Source organism: Chiloscyllium punctatum, chromosome 1, assembly GCF_047496795.1.
Source record: "Chiloscyllium punctatum isolate Juve2018m chromosome 1, sChiPun1.3, whole genome shotgun sequence".
Classification (NCBI taxonomy): domain Eukaryota; kingdom Metazoa; phylum Chordata; class Chondrichthyes; order Orectolobiformes; family Hemiscylliidae; genus Chiloscyllium; species Chiloscyllium punctatum.
This window is the reverse complement of record NC_092739.1, coordinates 135,403,019-135,421,046: the sequence shown is the minus strand read 5'-3', so window position 1 is coordinate 135,421,046 and position 18,028 is coordinate 135,403,019. Positions and strand designations below refer to the sequence as shown.

Genomic DNA, 18,028 nt, shown 5'->3' with positions numbered 1-18,028 from the left:
GAGCTGAGAATAGTTCACTGGTCGGCGCAACATCGAGGGCCGAAGGGCCTGTTCTGTGCTGTATTGTTCTATGTTCTTTATTCCCTGATTTAGGGGGTGGCAGAGGGGCGGAAGTGTATTAGTTATGAGGAGAGATTGGACAAACAGGCTTTGGTTTTACTTTAACCTCAAAGGATGAGGGGCGACCTGATAGACACTTACAAAATTATGAGAGGCATGGATAGAATGGATAATCAAAGTCTTTTCCCAGGGTAAAAATGTCAATCACGAGGTGACTTGGGTTTAAGGTAAAAGAGGGTAAGCTTAAAGGAGATGTGAGAGGCAAGTTTTATATACATACGGTGGTAAGTGCCTGGAATGCACTGCCAGAGGAGGTGGTGGAGGCAGATACAATAGCAACTTTTAAGAGGCATCTTATCAGTTATATGAATAGACAGGGAATAGAGGGATACAGACAGCTCAAAGGCAAAAAGGTTTTTAGTTTAAAAAGGCATCATGTGCCGGCGCAGTCTTGGTGTGCTGAGGGCCTGTTCCTTGTGCTGTACTGTTCTTTGACATTAAACTTAGAAGTACAATAATTGATAAGAAAGATTGTAAAAAGATGCAATTATTTAATACCTTTAATGAACATAAAATATCCCACAGCATTTCACAGATAATGACGTTTAACAATGATTACATTTCTAAATTAATGAAGAGAATGCAGTAGAACGTTTGTGATAAGCACGCTGTCACAAGTAACACCAGGGTAATGACAAGTTAATATGCTTTTGTAATGTTGATTAAATAATAATTATTGGTCTGTGGGAATTATCTCCCTGCTCCTCATCAAAGTAGATCCTCGGGCTGGTTTAGATCCATCTGAGAGAGCAGATTTGATCACAGTTTAACAGCTCATACCCCAAAAATGCTGCACTTCCTCACGCTGTATTTGACTGTAAGATCACAGGTTTAAGCTTATGTCGTGAAATGAAACTTTAGTCCACAACCTTCTGACTTAGGGATGACAAGATTGATTGCTGGAATGGCAAGACAGCTATATGAAGACAGACTGGAAAGGTTAGGGCTATATTCATTGAAATTTAGAAAAGAATGAGGAGAGATATCATAAAACCTTATAAAATTTGAACAGGACTAGACAGAGTAAAGGCAGGAAGGGCATTCCAGATGATCAGACAGTCTAGAACCAGGGGTCACAGTCGAAGGATGTTGGGTTTGACTGTTTAGAACCGAGGAGAAATTTCTTTATCTAGAGAGCAGTGAACTCATGGAATTTTCTGCTACAGGAAGCAGTTGAGGGCAAAACATTGAATATTTTCAAGAAGGAGCTAAATATTGTTCTAGGCACTAAAAAGATCAAGGATATGGGAAGAAAGCAGGAACAGGATAAGTAGGATGTTCAGCCATGATTTATTGAATGGTGGAACAGGTTCTTAGAGACGTCTTCCATTGTGGAAAATATTCTCACAATATATACCGTCTATGCTTCTCATAATGTTGTATACCTCAATGGGATTCCGCCCCCCCCTCCCTCAGCCTTCTCTCCTCCAAGGAGAACAAACCCAGCCTGTCCAATTTCATCCCATAACTGAGACCTTTCATCCCAGGCAACATCCTGGTCAATCTCCTCTGCATCCTTACCATTGCAATTACATCCTCTACATAAGTGTATACAGTATTCTATCTGTGGCCTAACCAATGTTTTATAAAATTGTAACAGCTCCTATATTGTATATCCTGACTAATGAAGGCAAGCATCTCGCATGCCTTCTTCACCACCTTGTGCTGACACCTTCAGGGATCGATGAACTTGTACACCAAAGTCCCTTTGTTCCTCAGTACTCGCAAGGAACTTATCATTTATTGTGTATATCCTTTCTTTGTTAGACCTCCCAAAATGCATCACTTTGCACTTATTAGGATTACATTTCATCTACCATTGGTCTGCCTAATTTACGATCAATATCAGATGTAGCCCGACACCGTCCTCCTCATTATCAACAATACCCTTCAATTTTCAAGTCATCTGCAAACTTACTGATTATATCTTCTAGATTCGTATCCAAGTCGTTAATGTACATAATAAACAGTATGGGTGGCACATTTCTCGTCTTTCATAATGTGGAGTGTCAGTGTTGGACTGGGGTGGACAAGGTTAAAAATCACTCAACACCAGGTTATAATCCGACAAGTTTATTCAAAAGCACTAGCTTTCGGAGCGCGGCTCCTTCATCAGGTTGCTACCTACTGTTGCGTGATTTTTAACTTTACCCCCTCTTTGAAGCACTCTTCAATCAATTCTTTCCCACAACTATGCTTTCACTCTGAAAAAAAGCCAGCATGGGTCACAGCACCGATCCCTGTGGTACACCACTGGTCACAGGCTTCCAATCACAAAACAATCTTCTTCCTTTGCCTCCTATCTGCAAGGCAATTTTGAATCCAGTTTGCTAAATTACCTTGAATCCCATGCATTGTTACCTTTTGGACCAACCTTCCATGTGTGACCTTGTCAAGGCACAAGTCACACAACACCAGGTTATAGTCCACAGGTTTATTTGGAAGCACTAGCTTTCAGAGCGCCGCTCTTTCATCACGTGGTTGTGGAGTGCACAATTGTAAGACACAGAATTTATAGCAAAAGTTTACAGTGTGATGTAACTGAAATTATATTGAAAAATACCTTGATTGATGTTAAGTCTCTCATCTGTTAGAATGACCATGATAGTTTCACTTCTTTCATATGTAAATCACAAAACTGTTTTTAAAAGTTACAGTCTCAGGTTAACTGTAAGAATTGGTGTCAGCCCAGATAAGATGTTGAGATGTTGAAGGTGTTAGCCCCTGTGTTCCCTGCCTGTGCCATAATGTTTAGACTGATTCTAATCTAAAAAATGAGTTAACAGAGTTTTACATGGATTCATGCAGTTTTTGAGTAAAGTACAATGTAACTCTGCAAGTACAAATTTACCCCACAGACGTATATGTGTACGTGTGCATGTGTGTGCGTGTGTGTGTCTGGGGTGGGATGTGTGTGTGTGTGTGTATGTGTGCGTGTGTACGCGCACGCTCTGGGGTGGGGGGCTGTGAGTGTCTCACAGACAGTCACAACCCCCCACCCCAGACAGACACACACCTCCTACAGCCACACACACTCCCATATTCACACATGCACCCTCTTACAAACTTAGACCACTTTACACTCACACACACACACAGACATATACACTCCCTCTCATAGACACTCACAAAACCCCACCCCAGACACACGTGCGCGCACATCCACAAACCGACATGCACACATACACGTATACGTTTGTAGGGTAAATTTGTATTTGCAGACTTACATTGTACTTTGCTCAAAAACTGCATGAATCCATGTGAGACTCTGTTAACTCACTTTTTAGATTAGAATCAGTCTAAACATTATGGCACAGACAGGGAACACAGGGGGCTAACACCTACAACATCTCAACATCTTATTTGCGCTGACACCAATTCTTACAGTTAACCTGAGAATGTAACTTTTAAAAAACAATTTGTGATATGAAAGAAGTGAAACTATCATGGTCATTATAACAGATGAGAGACTTAACATCAACCAAGATATTTTTCAATGTATAATTTCAGTTACATCACACTGTAAACTTTTGCTATAAATTATGTGTCTTACAATTGTGTCCTCCACAACCACCTGATGAAGGAGCGGCGCTCCAAAAGCTGGTGCTTCCAATTAAACCTGTTGGACTATAACCTAGTGTTGTGTGATTTGTAACTTTTCACACCCCAGTCCAACACCGGCATCTCCAAATCTTGTCAAAGGCCGAATTGAAGTCATGCACTACCGTCATCAATATATTTAGTCACCTTTTCAAAGAACTTAAAATACATTAGTCAGGCAGGCTCTCCCTCTACCAAATATGTGCTGACTATCCCTGATCAATCCCTGCCTTTCCAAGCGTTGATGAATCCTGTCCATCAGAATTTTTTTCATAATTTCCCTACCATTGACCTCAGATGAACTGGTCTGTAATTATCTGGCCTATCCCTGCCGCCCTTTTGAACAAAGGAATCAAATTAGCTCTCCTCCAGTCATCTGGCATTTCACCTGTGGCCAGTGAAGTATTAATATCTCTCTCATGGTCCCAGCAATCTTCTCCCTTGCTTCCCATTAGCAGCCTGAGATACATCTCATCAGGCCCTGGGAAATCTATGTACCTTAATGCCTGCTAAAACATCTAATTCCTTATTAATCTTAATTGTAGCCATGAAATCCATGACTACAATGTCTTTCTCCTCTGTGAATACCGATGAGAAACACTGATAACCCTTTACATTCAGGTTTTGCTGGACTTGCTGCCTAGCCATTCACTCTTAGAGGAACACACTAATCCTGAACTTTCACTATGCTACTTAGAAAAGACTCCCACTTTCCAAGTGATGACCTAGTATATATATTTGCCAGATCTCATCTAATGATATTAAAATTGGCCTTCCTCCAATTTAGACACTTAACATTTGCACAATCCTTACGTTTTCCTGTAATGACTAGAAAACTTAGAGTTATGGTCACTACCCCCAAATGCTCACCTACTGAAACTTTAGCCACTTGATTAGCACTGCCCCATCTATAGTAGGACTATATATTGGCGCAAAAAGCTGTCATGGACTTGGAGGGGAAAATTTGCTGGAATACAGGGAAAGTACACAGATTATGCAACAAATCTTTCAAAGAGTTGATACAGGTGCAGTAGAACTGAATGGCCTCCTCTGTGCTGTATCATTTTGTGATACTATGGACGGTAACTAAAAATTATGAGAAATGAAAGCATCTAGTTTTAGCAATAATAGTTAAATGGAACAATCAAGAAGCTACACATTTTAAAATTCTGACTACCAGCTCTCAAAGATTGATTCAAAGTTGCTAAGGATTGTAAGTTCATTCAGGAAAACTATTCCAAGTGCTTTATGATTTAGAAATGGAGAGGTTGCAACAAACTTGGGTATAATATTTCCCAATTCACAAGCATGCCAAAATATCCAGCCATACTAGCAAAGGGAGTGTGCAACATTTAATATTTCTTAAAGAATATTCTGCTGTTCTATTACCAAAACATGTATGAGTCAAACTCTTCACTTCAAATGTTCCAAGAGATCACATAAGCTCAGGATTCAATACTTTTGTATGTTTGCCAGCATAACAAGAACGTACATCTGGAGGAAACTTTGATGTTTTCTCAAAATTGGCATAGGTGATTGTCAAAAGTTGAAAAACGCACCAGGATTGGCCTTCTAGGATCTTAACTAAGTTTAATTTATGCTATTCAAACAGTGCAAAATGCTGAGCTTCAATTTATGCATTAAAAAAAAGGATTTTAGTTCAGCTACTAATGTAATAAATTATTTGTGATTAGTTTGGTGGACTTTAAATTCAATTCATAAATCTGGAATATGAAGCTTGTCTTAGTAATGGCGACCATGAAATTATAATTGACTTTTGTAAAAAGCCATCATGTTCACTAACGTCTTTAGAGAAGGAAAACTTACATCCTTACCCAGTCTGGCCTATGTGTGGCTCCAAGTCTGTAACAATGTGGTTGACTCTTAAACTGCCATCTGGAATAGCTAGTATGCCACTCAGTTTCAAGGATAATTATAGATTGGCAATAAATGCTGACCTTGCAAACAAAATTCATAGCCCATGAAAGAATAAAGGAAAAGTAATGTTCTAAACACCCAGCTACTACTTCATAAATAATGATTTCCAGCATTTTTCCGGTGAGAAATCGTAGACTAACTGGCCAATAGTTTACTGATTTCTATCTTCCTCCTTTCTTAAATAGTTGTGTTCTATTTCTGTTTTCCAATCTGTTAGGACTTTTTCAGACTCTATAGAATTTTGCAAGATTAAATCGATGCATCCACCATCTCTGAAGCTATTTTGGTTTCAAGACTTAGGAAGCAGTTCATTCCTCTAGTAATTTGTCAGCCTTTAATGTCATTAGTTTCCTTAGTAAATTTTCTCTTGTGATTGCGATTGTCTTAAGTTCCTGGCACTTTTGTGCCCTCTTGGTATTTTCGTATTTTTTAGACATGCTTTTGTGACTTCTACCATGAGTACCAATACAAAATTCTTGTTCAAAACCTCTTTTAATTTGATACCATTCTTAATTTCCTTAGTTAACCACAGAGGATGCCGTGTATAGAACACTGCTATGCAAAAATCTTTTCCTGCAAGTTCCACCTAGAAGGATGATCAAGGTCCACAAGAATTTATTCAGCTGTGAAGTATAGGGAATATTCTTAAAGTGAATATTATATAAATAAAGTATTTTCCTTCTTTCTTGTCATAGCAAACATGGGTACAGATATTTTAGTTTCATCAAATCAAGATTATGTCACCCTGGCTTCCACTTTTTGAAACATCACAATTAATTATTTTGTCTTAGGATATTTGAAGCTGTGACAATTTATTAACAGGAACACAAAACCAAACACCCCTGTAAAGATATGTAGGTAAGCGTCCAAGTAGATTGACTGGTAGTCGCAGTCTTTTAATAGTGAGTGCACTGGGCTTTTCCACTGACGTGCTGATTAATTCCAGTCATGTCTTTTTATAAGTGCTTTTCTTTTTGCAAAATATTGTCAAGGCAGTTCAACTGTAATTGGTGATATTTTTATCCAGTTGATCACTGTGCATATTTCTTTTTCTTAACAAAATTAATTTTGCATGGTCCCTCAATATCCAATCTTCAATTTGCTATTCAGTTAAGTTTGCAAGAACAGAAAAAAAATCTTGCATATGTAGTATATTCCACCTTCTCACTAAAAGATCAATAAGTAAGTGACCTTATACTCTATTTAGCTTTGTGCCTCATCAACCCCCACGCTCAATGTTACTAGTGACAGAATGTAGGGGAACAAGCACAAGAAGGCCATGGCAACAGATGTAATCTCTCAAACAACGCAACTGCTGTTAAAAACAACTATATTACCCTCAGAATGAAATGGGATCTGAAAGCTACATTCATTTGAATTTTGGTTTATTTGTGCTATTAAAAGCTGAACAATTATTTTGCATGCTAAAGTAAATGATCTATTAGAAGAAATAAATACACTTAAAAATTGAATCATTATAAATATTGAATACCTGGAACTGTGGTATATGTCAACCTTTGAAGCCTCCAAAATTTCTTCCAAAAACAGAGATCAACATACACTCAAAATATAAATTGTGTACTCCTAATGTGGTTGAAGCCTATTTGAATTGTGAAAAAAAACATCAGGTAATTAATTTTAAATTAACGCAACACAATTTATTGAATTAGTTAATTGTATAAAGATAGCACTTTAAAAACATTTTAAAGCCATCAAAAACATTGTCTTTGACATGCAAATAAAGAATTCATTCTGAGTCACTTTGATTACAGTATCATAAGGATCTGACTGTGGATCAGATATGATATTTTCAGTTTCAAAAGGCATGCATCCAAAAGCAGAACTATGCATGTTAGACCCCTGCTCCCACCGTAGTATGGGTGATATTTTCTTCGCAGGCATATATTAATCTCAAAAATGATCTCAAACACCTGGAAGGAAATTTATTTTTGGCATGGTTTTACATTTTGTTCCATTGGTCTTGCAAGCTAGTACAACCATGAATCTCATCTTCTTAGGTCCTGTACTTTTCACTGGAACTGTTTTGAAACCATTCACCTCCACAGTTTGGCTGCTGGGCATATCTTCTGTGGTTATGGTGTGAATAAAATTTTGTCTTTTTGCCACTGTTGGATGATGAATCACTACAAATTGGTAATTTTTGGGGCCTTTTGGTAGTCTCAATGATCCTGGTCCCTGTCACAACATTAGACATTTTTATTCTATAAAGCAACTAATTAATATGTTGTTGCGCTAAAACCATGGCTAGGACCAGGGTTTTATTTGCACTACTTAAGTATACATGTCCAGATTTCTGGTGATGAAGGCCTGGATTTTCATGGAATCAGGGAGACTCCATGGAGGGACGAAAATAGCAACCTAGATCTGATTCTGGGCTGCCTAACACCATCATGGGTTTCTGATTTCCACAGTGCTATTTAAGTGTGAGAGGTAGTTTAGATTGTGAGCCCACATCTTGCACTCCAACCTGACAAACTCCATTGAGGAGATAGGCACATGCAATTTTTATGGAGTTGGGCCAACTTTTGAAAGACTGACGGTTCATGGCCCCTCAGAGGCATTATGAACAGAAGGATTCGAATCAGAAAACCTTTAGAAAAGAAAGTTCCAAAGATCTAACCCTTACCCTCTATGTCAAGCAAAGCCTCCTACTAATCTCCATGCCAATGTATGTCCTGCCACCCAAGCTTCAATGCGCATCTTGGCGGATAGCCCAGGCATCCAATAAGGGTGCTAAAACAGATCAGATGCAAGGAAACTTTGCTTGATTGACAACTCTGGTTGTCGTATTTATTTTCTCTATACTGTAATATCTACACTGTCAATCATAAAATGTTTATTTACACAAGGGTTGAATTGGGTTTTGGTGCCAGAAAAGTAATCGTCTTAATTATATACCATGTCAAATACATGCCATGATTTACAGTAATTTCCATCCATTTCAGTTATACAGTAATAGAGCTTTACAGCACATAAACAGACCCTTCAGTCCAACTCGTCCATGCCGACCAGGTATCCTAAACTAATCTAGTCCCATTTGCTAACAGTTGGCCCATTTCTCTCTTAACTCCTCCTATTCATATACCCATCCAGATGCCTTTTAAATATTGTAATTATACCAGCCGCCACCACTTCCTCTGTCAGCTCATTCCATACACGCACCACCCTCTGCATGGAAAAAAATGCCTTCAGGTCTCTTTTAAATCTTTCCCCTTGTACCTGAAACCTATGCCCTCTAGTTTTGGACTTGCCTACCCCAGGGGAAAAGATCTTGGCTATTCATCCTATCTATGCTCCTCATGATTCTATAAACCTCTATAGAGTCACCCCTCAATCTCCAAGGGTCCAGGGAAAATAGCCCCATTTTATTCAGTCTCTCCTTATAGCTCAAACTCGCCAACCCTGGTAACATACTTGTAAACCTTTTCTGAACCCTTTCCAGTTTCACAACATTCTTCCTATAGCAGGGAGACCAGAATTGAATGCAGTATTCCAAAAGTGGTCTAACCAATGTCCTGTATAGCTGCAACATGACCTCCTAACTCCTATATTCAATGCTGTAACCAATAAAGGAAGGCATACTTAACGCCTTCTTCGTTTTCCTGTCTACCTGTGACTCCATTTTCAAGGAACTATGAACCTGCACTTCAAAGTCTCTTTGTTCAACAACAAAGAGAACAAGGAACAATACAGCATGGCAACAGGGCCTTCGACCCTCCAAGCCTGCACCGACACATTTTGCTCTTGCATACTAAAACGGCCTTCACTTACACGATCCAGATTCCTCATTCCCCTTCTGTTCATGTATTCATCCATGTGCTTCTTGAATGCTGCTATTATGTCTGCCTTCACCACCTCCTCTGGCAGTGTATTCCAGGCACTCACCACCCTTGCCTCGCACACCTGTTTTAAACTCCCCTCCTCCCCCTCCCCTGCACCTTGAACCTGTGTTTCCTAGTAATTGATCCCTTCAGCTTGGGAAAAAGTCTCATACTTTCCACTCTATCCATACCATTCGCGATGTTATAAACTTCTAACAGGTCACCCATCTATCTTCCATGTTCCAGTGAACAGAAAACCCAGTCTATCCAATCTTTCTTCATAGCTAAAATCTCCCATACCAGGCAACATCTTTGTAAGCCTTTTCTGTACTCTCTCCAAAGTACCCACATCCTTCTGGAAGTGTGGTCACGAGAACTGTATGTAATATTCTAAGTGTGGCCTAACTGAAGTTCTATAAAGCTGCAGTATAAGTTGTCTATCCTTATACTGAATGCCCCTTCCAATGAAGGCAAGCATGCGATAGGCCTCTTTTTATTTCCTCATTTACCTATGCTGCCACCTTCAGTGATCTGTGGACCTGCACACCCAGATCCCTTTGCATATCAATATACCTAAAGCTTCTGCTATTCATTGTATAATTTCCACATGTACTTAACCTTCCAAAATGCATCATCTCATGCCTGTCCGGTTTAAACTCCATCTGCCAATTTTATGCCCTGCCTCCAACTGATCTATATCCTGCTGTATCGTCTGACAATCCTCCTCACTATCCACAACACCATTAATCTTTGTATCGTCTGCAAACTTACTAATTAGACCAGCTACTTTTTCCTCCATTTATATAGACCATGAACAGCAGAGGTCCCAACAGTGATCCCTGTGGAACACCACTAATCACAACACTCCCTCTTTCTCCTATGACTAAGCCAGTTCTGTATTACCTTGCCAGATCCCTGATCCATGTGGCTTCACTTTTTGTACCAGTCTGCCACGAAAGACCATGACCTTGTCAAAGGCTTTACTGAAGTTCATGTACACAACACCAACTGGTTTTCCCTCATCAACCATCTTCATCAAAAAACCTCAACAAACTTGATCAAGTTAGTGAGGCATGTCCTCTCGCAATAAACCATGAATAAGTCAACTTGCTTCTAAATGCAGAGAGATCTTGACCAAGAATCTTTTCCAATAATTTCTCTACCACTGATGTGAGGCTCACAGGCCCGTAATTTACCCTTCTTAAATAATGGGACAATGTTGGCTATTCTCCAGCACTCTGAGACCTCACCTGTGGCCAAAAAGGATACAAAGATGACTGTCAATGCTCCAACAATTTGTTCTCTTGCCTCCCTAATTATTCTAGGATAGATCCCATCAGGATCTGGGGACTTACATAAGTTAATACTTTTTAAGACGCACAACACCTCTTCCTTTTTAATAGCAACTTGACTTAGAAATTCGACACTCCCTTCACTGAAATCAGCCTCCACCAATTCCTTCTTTGTTGAATCCAATTCCTTCTCTTTGTTGAATACCAACACAAAGTAATCATTGAGGACATCACCCACCTCTTCTGACTCTACACATAGATTCCCTCCTTTGTCCTTGAGTGGGCCAACCCTTTCCCTGGCTACCCTCTTGTTTTTTATATATGTATAAAAAGCCTTGGGATTCTCCTTAATCCTGTTTACTAATGACTTTTAGCCCTTTTAAATCCTTCTTTTAATTCTTTCCTATTTCAAGGACTTCATCAGTTCCCATTCTCCTAGACCTTAAAATGCTTTCCTTTTCTTTTTGGCCAAGGTCATAATATCACTGTTCATCCAAGATTTACGTAACTTGTTGTCCCTATCCTTCATTCTCACACAAACGTGCTGTTCCTTTCCTCTTATCAAGTATCTTTTGAAATACTCCTTCATATCCAATGTGGATTTACTTTCAAAAAGCCACTTCCAATCAACATTCTCCAGTTCCTGCCTATTATTATTGTAGTTAGCCTCCCCCGAATTTAACACCTTCACTCAAGGATTGTAGATCCATAAGTATCTGAAAACCAACAGTATTATGGTCACTACTCCTGAAATGCTCCCCCACTGAAATTTCACTCACCTGGCCAGGCTCATTTCCCAAAAACATGTTCAGTATAACCCCTTCTCTGCATGGACTGTTTACATGCTGTGTCAAAATACCCTCATGAACGGTCCTTACAAATTCTGCCCATCCAAGCCCCTAGCACAAGTGAATCCCGGTCAATATAGGGGATGTTAAAATCACCCAATGCAACAACCATGTTGTTTTCACATCTTTCCAAAATCTGTCTACATATTCCCTCCTCTAGCACCTGTTAGCTGTTGGGAAGCCTGTAGTACACCCTCAGCATTTTCATTTTACCTTTTCTATTCCTGAAGTTTACCCATATTGCCTCACTGCACGAGTCCTCTGATGTATTCTCCCTCAGTACATTGTTAGATACTCTTATGCCAGTAATGTAACTTCCCACCTCTTTTACATCCCTTTCTATCACATCTGAAAAATCTAAATCCTGGGACAGCCAGCTGCTAGTCCTGTCTCTCTTTCAACCACGTCTCCCTAACACTCCCCAGGACCTCATCATTAAGTGTATAAGTCCTGCCCAGATTTGCATTTCCAAAATGCAGCATCCCACATTTATCTAAATTAAACTGCATCTGCCAAACCTTAGTCCATCTGATCAAAGTGCTATTGCACTCTGAGGTGACCTTCTTCATGGTCCACTACACCACCAATTGTGGTGTTAACTGCAAACTTACTAACCGTATTTCCTATGTTCACATCCATTATATAAATGACAAAAGCAGTGAACTCAGCACCAATCCTTGTGGCACACCACTGGTCACAGGCCTCCAGTTAATAATAAAGCTGGATATTAGGGGAAAAACACATTTGAAATGTCATCTTCTTTTCATTTTCTGTCTCTCCCCAAATCATGCACTATTATCCAACTAAGACTATTGTCCTCTGACCAATTCATAGATTTCAATCTCTACTGCTCACAAGATGACAATTAAGCCCTCAGCTGACTTCTTGTGGAGTGTTGTTGTCTGACCACCACCCCCTGCCCAAACCTCTGTTGGTACGACATTGACATTAGAACTGAATTTCAGGCAGTATAAGTACTAAGCTATGTACTAACCACCTTGTGAAATAAAAAAGTCACGACAGCAAAGGAGCTAGTGAGGCTTAAGTTCACCATCACAAGTTTTAATTTAAGATGTTTTTATATTTCAAGTGCATCATATAGTGACTTTAGTTTTCCAAGTGCAGGTCTTGTGCTGTCAGTATTGGCTTTTAGCCATGAAACAAAACGTACACTTGGGAAACCTGGCACCACTGGTTCACTATATAAGTACGTTTAGTAATCATTCGTTTCTCCACATGATCATCAGCAATGCTCTATATGACTCAGCTTCAAATGGGCCAACTTCACTCCAAAAGTAGTTACTACAAAATATAGTTAGACTTATAATTTTAGGATATTTGAGTCAAATCTTAGCTTTGACATATAAAAACAGAAAATACGGTGAATACACAGCAGATCAGATGGCATCTGTGCAGAGACAACGAGAAGATTTGGGTCAATGACATTTGGTTCTTCTTCACACTGGGGCATGAGATTTTAATGTCCATGTGTGAAGGTAGATTTAAGGATACCAACCCCACAGTATTGTCTTGAAGTCTGCAGAAATTAAACAAAATAATTTGACCCAATTCTGAGCAACTGAGAAGGCAAATCAAAGAGATTTTAAAGAAAAAAACAAGTTTTTTTTTCTTTGAACGTTCTTTCTTATTTATACATATACTGTCAGAGCAGGTGGAGGTAGGAGGCCATGTGATGAAAATTCCAGGAATATATCCAAACAGAGTTGGTAACCAGGTCAGACAAGGTCTTAGCTTAACATCTCATCTGCAAGAGACACCTCCACATGAACAACTTCCACTGAGTGCAGATCTGCTGTACTGACCTCTAAGTGCTGCTGATTTTCAGCAGGCATTTTATTAAAGACTGTTATCATGGAAACATAGATTACAACTTCTTGTCACTTAATTAACAAGTATAGAGATGTATAGTAATCATCTGTAGGGATGCAGCAATGGAATGCACCAGATTCCAGAAAGAACTTGGAGCTAAGATAAAAGTGCAACATGGATTTATTAGGAACAAATTGAGGTCAAGCAGCCATATAGGGTGAGACACTCAAAACATATTGATTGTATTTAATGGAGCAGACAGGATAAAAGAAAAGAGACAAAAATAGAAATTGCTGGAAAAACTCAACAGGTGGACAAAAATCAGAGTTAACATTTTGGGTCAAGTGACCCTTCCTCAAAGCTCTGATTTATAGCAGCCACAGCTCTTTCGGGTTTCTTTTAGCGTACAAGAAAAATCTGATAAAGTCTACTCCTGACAATTCATAAACAAACTTCACCAAAGCAAAACAGTAATTTGAATTAATCAACTTTGAATTAAGAAGAGTAGGCTTGAAAGATAATAGGTTAAGGTTTGAGGGGGTAAATGAAAATTATTTACATTGATTAATGTAGAAGGGACGTACATTTAGGATTACTATTGGAAGAGGATTTTAGAATCCTTTACATATAACAGGTTATCGTAGGCCTTGGAAAGGGTACAAATGTAGTTCACTGGGATATTGCCTGGAATGGAGTGCATTAGCTTTAAGGACAAACATGGATTGTTTTCACTAGAGCGTCAGAGGCTGAGGAGGCATGCTGAGAGAATTATATAAAATTATGAGAGGCATGGATGGGATGGATAGCCTGAGTCTTTTCCCCAGGGTGGAAATATCAAATATTCGGGTGCATAGGTTTAAGTTGAGAAGGGTGGCAGAAATATTATTACTGGGTATTTAGATAGGCACATGAACAAGGATGTAATAGAGGAACATAGACCACGAGCAGACAGATGATATAGGTTAGAATGGCATCATGGTCAGCACAGACATGGTGGGCTGAAGGGCCTGATCTTGTGCTGTACTGTTCTGTGTTCGACTCTCTTCCCTTTTATACACTTACAGTAGTTTTGCTATTCATTTTCTATATTTTGCACTAGCTTTCCTTCATAGTTTACCTTTGGCCTATGACTTTGTTTTAGTAACTCTTTTTTGATCTTTTGACATTTTTGGGGCTACGTTTTCATTCTCACTATTCACTTAATAAGTAATGTTAAGATCAATGTCATAGGAGCAGAAGTAAGCCATTCAGCCCAATGAGCCTGCTCTGCCATTCAATTAGATCATGCCTAATCTGACAATCCTCCTGCCTTTTCCCTATAATCCTTGACTCCCTTACTGATTAAAAATCTATCCACCCATGAATATACTTAATGACCCAGCCTTGACAGTCCTCTGCAGCAAAGAATTCCACAGATTCACTACCCTCAGAGTAGAAATTTCTCCTAATTTCTGCCTTAAACATCCGAGCCATTATTGTGAGATTATGAATTCTTGCATGCTAGATTCTTCCACAAGGTAAAACAACCTTTCCGCATCTAACCTGTCAAGTCTGCTAAGAATCTTGTATGTTTCATTAAGGTCACCTCTCATTCTTCTAAACTCCAGTGAGTAAAGCCCAACCTACTCAACTTCTCCTCATGAGACAATTCAACTATACCTTTGAAATAAAGGCTGACATTCCATTTATCTTCCCTTATTAGTCACTGAAATTGGCAACTTTGTGATTTGTGGACAAGAACTCACAAATGATTTAGATTTAGATTTTATTGTTACATGTACGCAAGTATGTCACCACACAAGGCGCCATCTTAGGTACCAAAGTACTGAGGTATAAAAATACTTAGGTACAAAGTAGTCAGAAAAACAGAATTAAAAATCCCTCTGCGACCTCCAGTGACTTGCTCCTTAGCATGTGCTCTGTAAAGTCATGTCTTCAACATTCTTGTTTCTGGAGGGTTTTTTGAATAGGAAAGTCAAGATTTCTTCTCAGCTATTTCCTTAATGTTTTGAAGACTGCTCAGATAATAAAGGTAATAAAGCAGGGAAGAAAGTAAGTTAGTGGAATGTTGGCTTTTATAGCTAAAGGAATAGAATATAAAGGTAAGGAAGTATTGTTGCAACTATACAAGGCATTGATGAAACTGCACCTGCAGTTTTGTGCACAGTTTTGGTCCCCTTATTTCAGGAAAGATGTAGTGGCATTGGAGGTTCACGAAATTTATCCCAGAGATGAGGGGTTTGTCATATGAAGAGAGATTGAACAGTTTAGACCGATGCTCTCTGGAATTTTGCTAGAGCTGCTCGGGAGGATTTAAACTAGTAAGGTGGGGTAGGGTGTGTGGGACCCAGGGAGATAGTGAGGAAAGAGATCAATCTGAGACTGGTACAGTTGAGAAAAAAAGCAGAGAACAAGGTAGGACTGATAAATTAAACTGCATTTATTTCAATGCAAGGGGCCTAACAGGGAAGGCAGATGAACTCAAGGCATGGTTAAGAATATGGACTGGGACATCATAGCAATTACAGAAACATGGCTCAGGGATGGATAGGACTGGCAGTTTAATGTTCCAGGATACAAATACTACTGGTAGGACAGAAAGGGAGGCATAAACCAAATTATCCACCGACATTTCCGCCACCTCCAAACGGACCCCACCACCAGGGATATATTTCCCTCCCCACCCCTTTCCACATTCCGCAAAGACTGTTTCCTCCATGACTACCTGGTCAGGTCCACGCCCCCCTACAATCCACTTTCCCTTCCTGGCACCTTCCCCTGCCACCGCAGGAATTGCAAAACGTGCGCCCACACCTCCTCCCTCACCTCCATCCAAGGCCCTGAAGGAGCCTTCCACATCCATCAAAGTTTTACCTGCACACCCATCAAGATCATTTATTGTATCCGTTGCTCCTGATGCGGTCTCCTCTACATTGGGAAGACTGGATGCCTCCTAGCAGAGCGCTTTAGGGAACATCTCTGGGACACCCGCACCAATCAACCACACTGCCCTGTGGCCCAACATTTCAACTCCCCCTCCCACTCTGCTGAGGACATGGAGGTCCTGGGCCTCCTTCACCGCCGCTCCCTCACCACCCGATGCCTGGAGGAAGAACGCCTCATCTTCCGCCTCGGAACACTTCAACCCCAGGGCATCAATGTGGACTTCAACAGTTTGCTCATTTCCCCTTCCCCCACCTCACCCCAGTTCCAAACTTCCAGCTCAGCACTGTCCCCATGACTTGTCCTACCTGCCTATCTTCTTTTCCACCTATACACTCCACCCTCCTATCACCTTCATCCCCTCCCCCACTCACCTATTGTACTCTATGCTACTTTCTCCCCACCCCCACCCTCCTCTCATTTATCTCTTCACCCTTCAGGCAGTCTGCCTGTATTCCTGATGAAGGGCTTTTGCCCGAAACGTCGATTTTACTGCTCCTCAGATGCTGCCTGAACTGCTGTGCTTTTCCAGCACCACTAATCCAGAATCTGGTTTCCAGCATCTGCAGTCATTGTTTTTACCTCGAAAATGAGGCAAGAGAGGAGGGGGGGGGGGGGGGGGGGGGGGGGGGGGGGGAGTGGCGTTTTTGATAAGGGATAGCATTATAGCTGCACTTAGGAAGGATATTCCCGGAAATACATCCAGGGAAGTTATTTGCGTGGAATTGAGAAATAAGAAAGGGATGATCAACTTATTGGGATTGTATTATTGACCCCCTAATAGTCAGAAGGAAATTGAAAAACAAATTTGTAAGGATATCTCAGTTATTTGTAAGAATAATAGTGTGGTTATGATAGGGAATTTTAATTTTCCAAACATCGACTGCCATAGTGTTAAGGGTTTAGATGGAGAGGAATTTGTTAAGCATGCACAAGAAAATTTTCTGATTCAGTACGTGGATCATACTAGAAAAGATGCAAAACTTGACCTACTCTTGTGAAATAAGGGAGGTAGACTGTGGTGTCAGTGGGGGAATATTTTGGGGCCAGCAACCATAATTCTATTAATTTTAAAATAATGATGGAAAAAGATGAACTGGATCTAAAAGTTGAAGTTCTAAATTGGAAGAAGGCCAATTTTGACGGCATTAGGCAAGAACTTACAAAAGTTGGATTGGGGGGCAGATGTTCGCAGGATGACTGGAAAATGGGAAACCTTCAAAAATGAGATAACGAGAATCCAGAGAAAGTATATTCCTGTTAGGGTGAAAGGAAAGGCTGGCAGGTAGAGGGGCGACTGGATGACTAAAGAAATTGAGGGTTTGATTTAAGAAAAAGGAAGCATATGTCAGGATAAAGAGGATAGATCAAGTGAATCCTTAGAAGAGTATAAAGGGATTAGGAGTATACTTAAGAGGGAAATCAGGAGGGCAAAAAAGGGACATGAGATAGCTTTGGCAAATAGAGTTAAGGAGAATCCAAAGGTTTTTACAAATACATTAAAGACAAAATGGTAACAAGGGAGAGAATAGGGCCCTTCAAAGGTCAGCAAGGCAGCCTTTGTGAGGAGCCGCAGGAGATGGGACAGACACTAAATGAGTATTTCGCATCAGTA

The 18,028-nt window shown here is 40.0% G+C and overlaps 1 protein-coding gene across 9 annotated transcripts in view; it reads right to left on the bottom strand.

The window, feature by feature from the left end:
• The window catches only part of zbtb7c (zinc finger and BTB domain containing 7C), a 221,183-nt gene that overhangs the window by 23,620 nt on the left and 179,535 nt on the right, over positions 1-18,028 (bottom strand). For 7 of the 9 annotated variants that reach the window (XM_072574763.1, XM_072574739.1, XM_072574783.1 and 4 more), the window contains one exon: positions 7,151-7,258. The exons of the other annotated variants lie outside the window; for them this stretch is intronic. The gene's annotated coding sequence lies outside the window, so the exon portion shown is untranslated. The remainder of the gene's footprint in view (positions 1-7,150; positions 7,259-18,028) is intronic. 9 annotated transcript variants of the gene reach the window in all.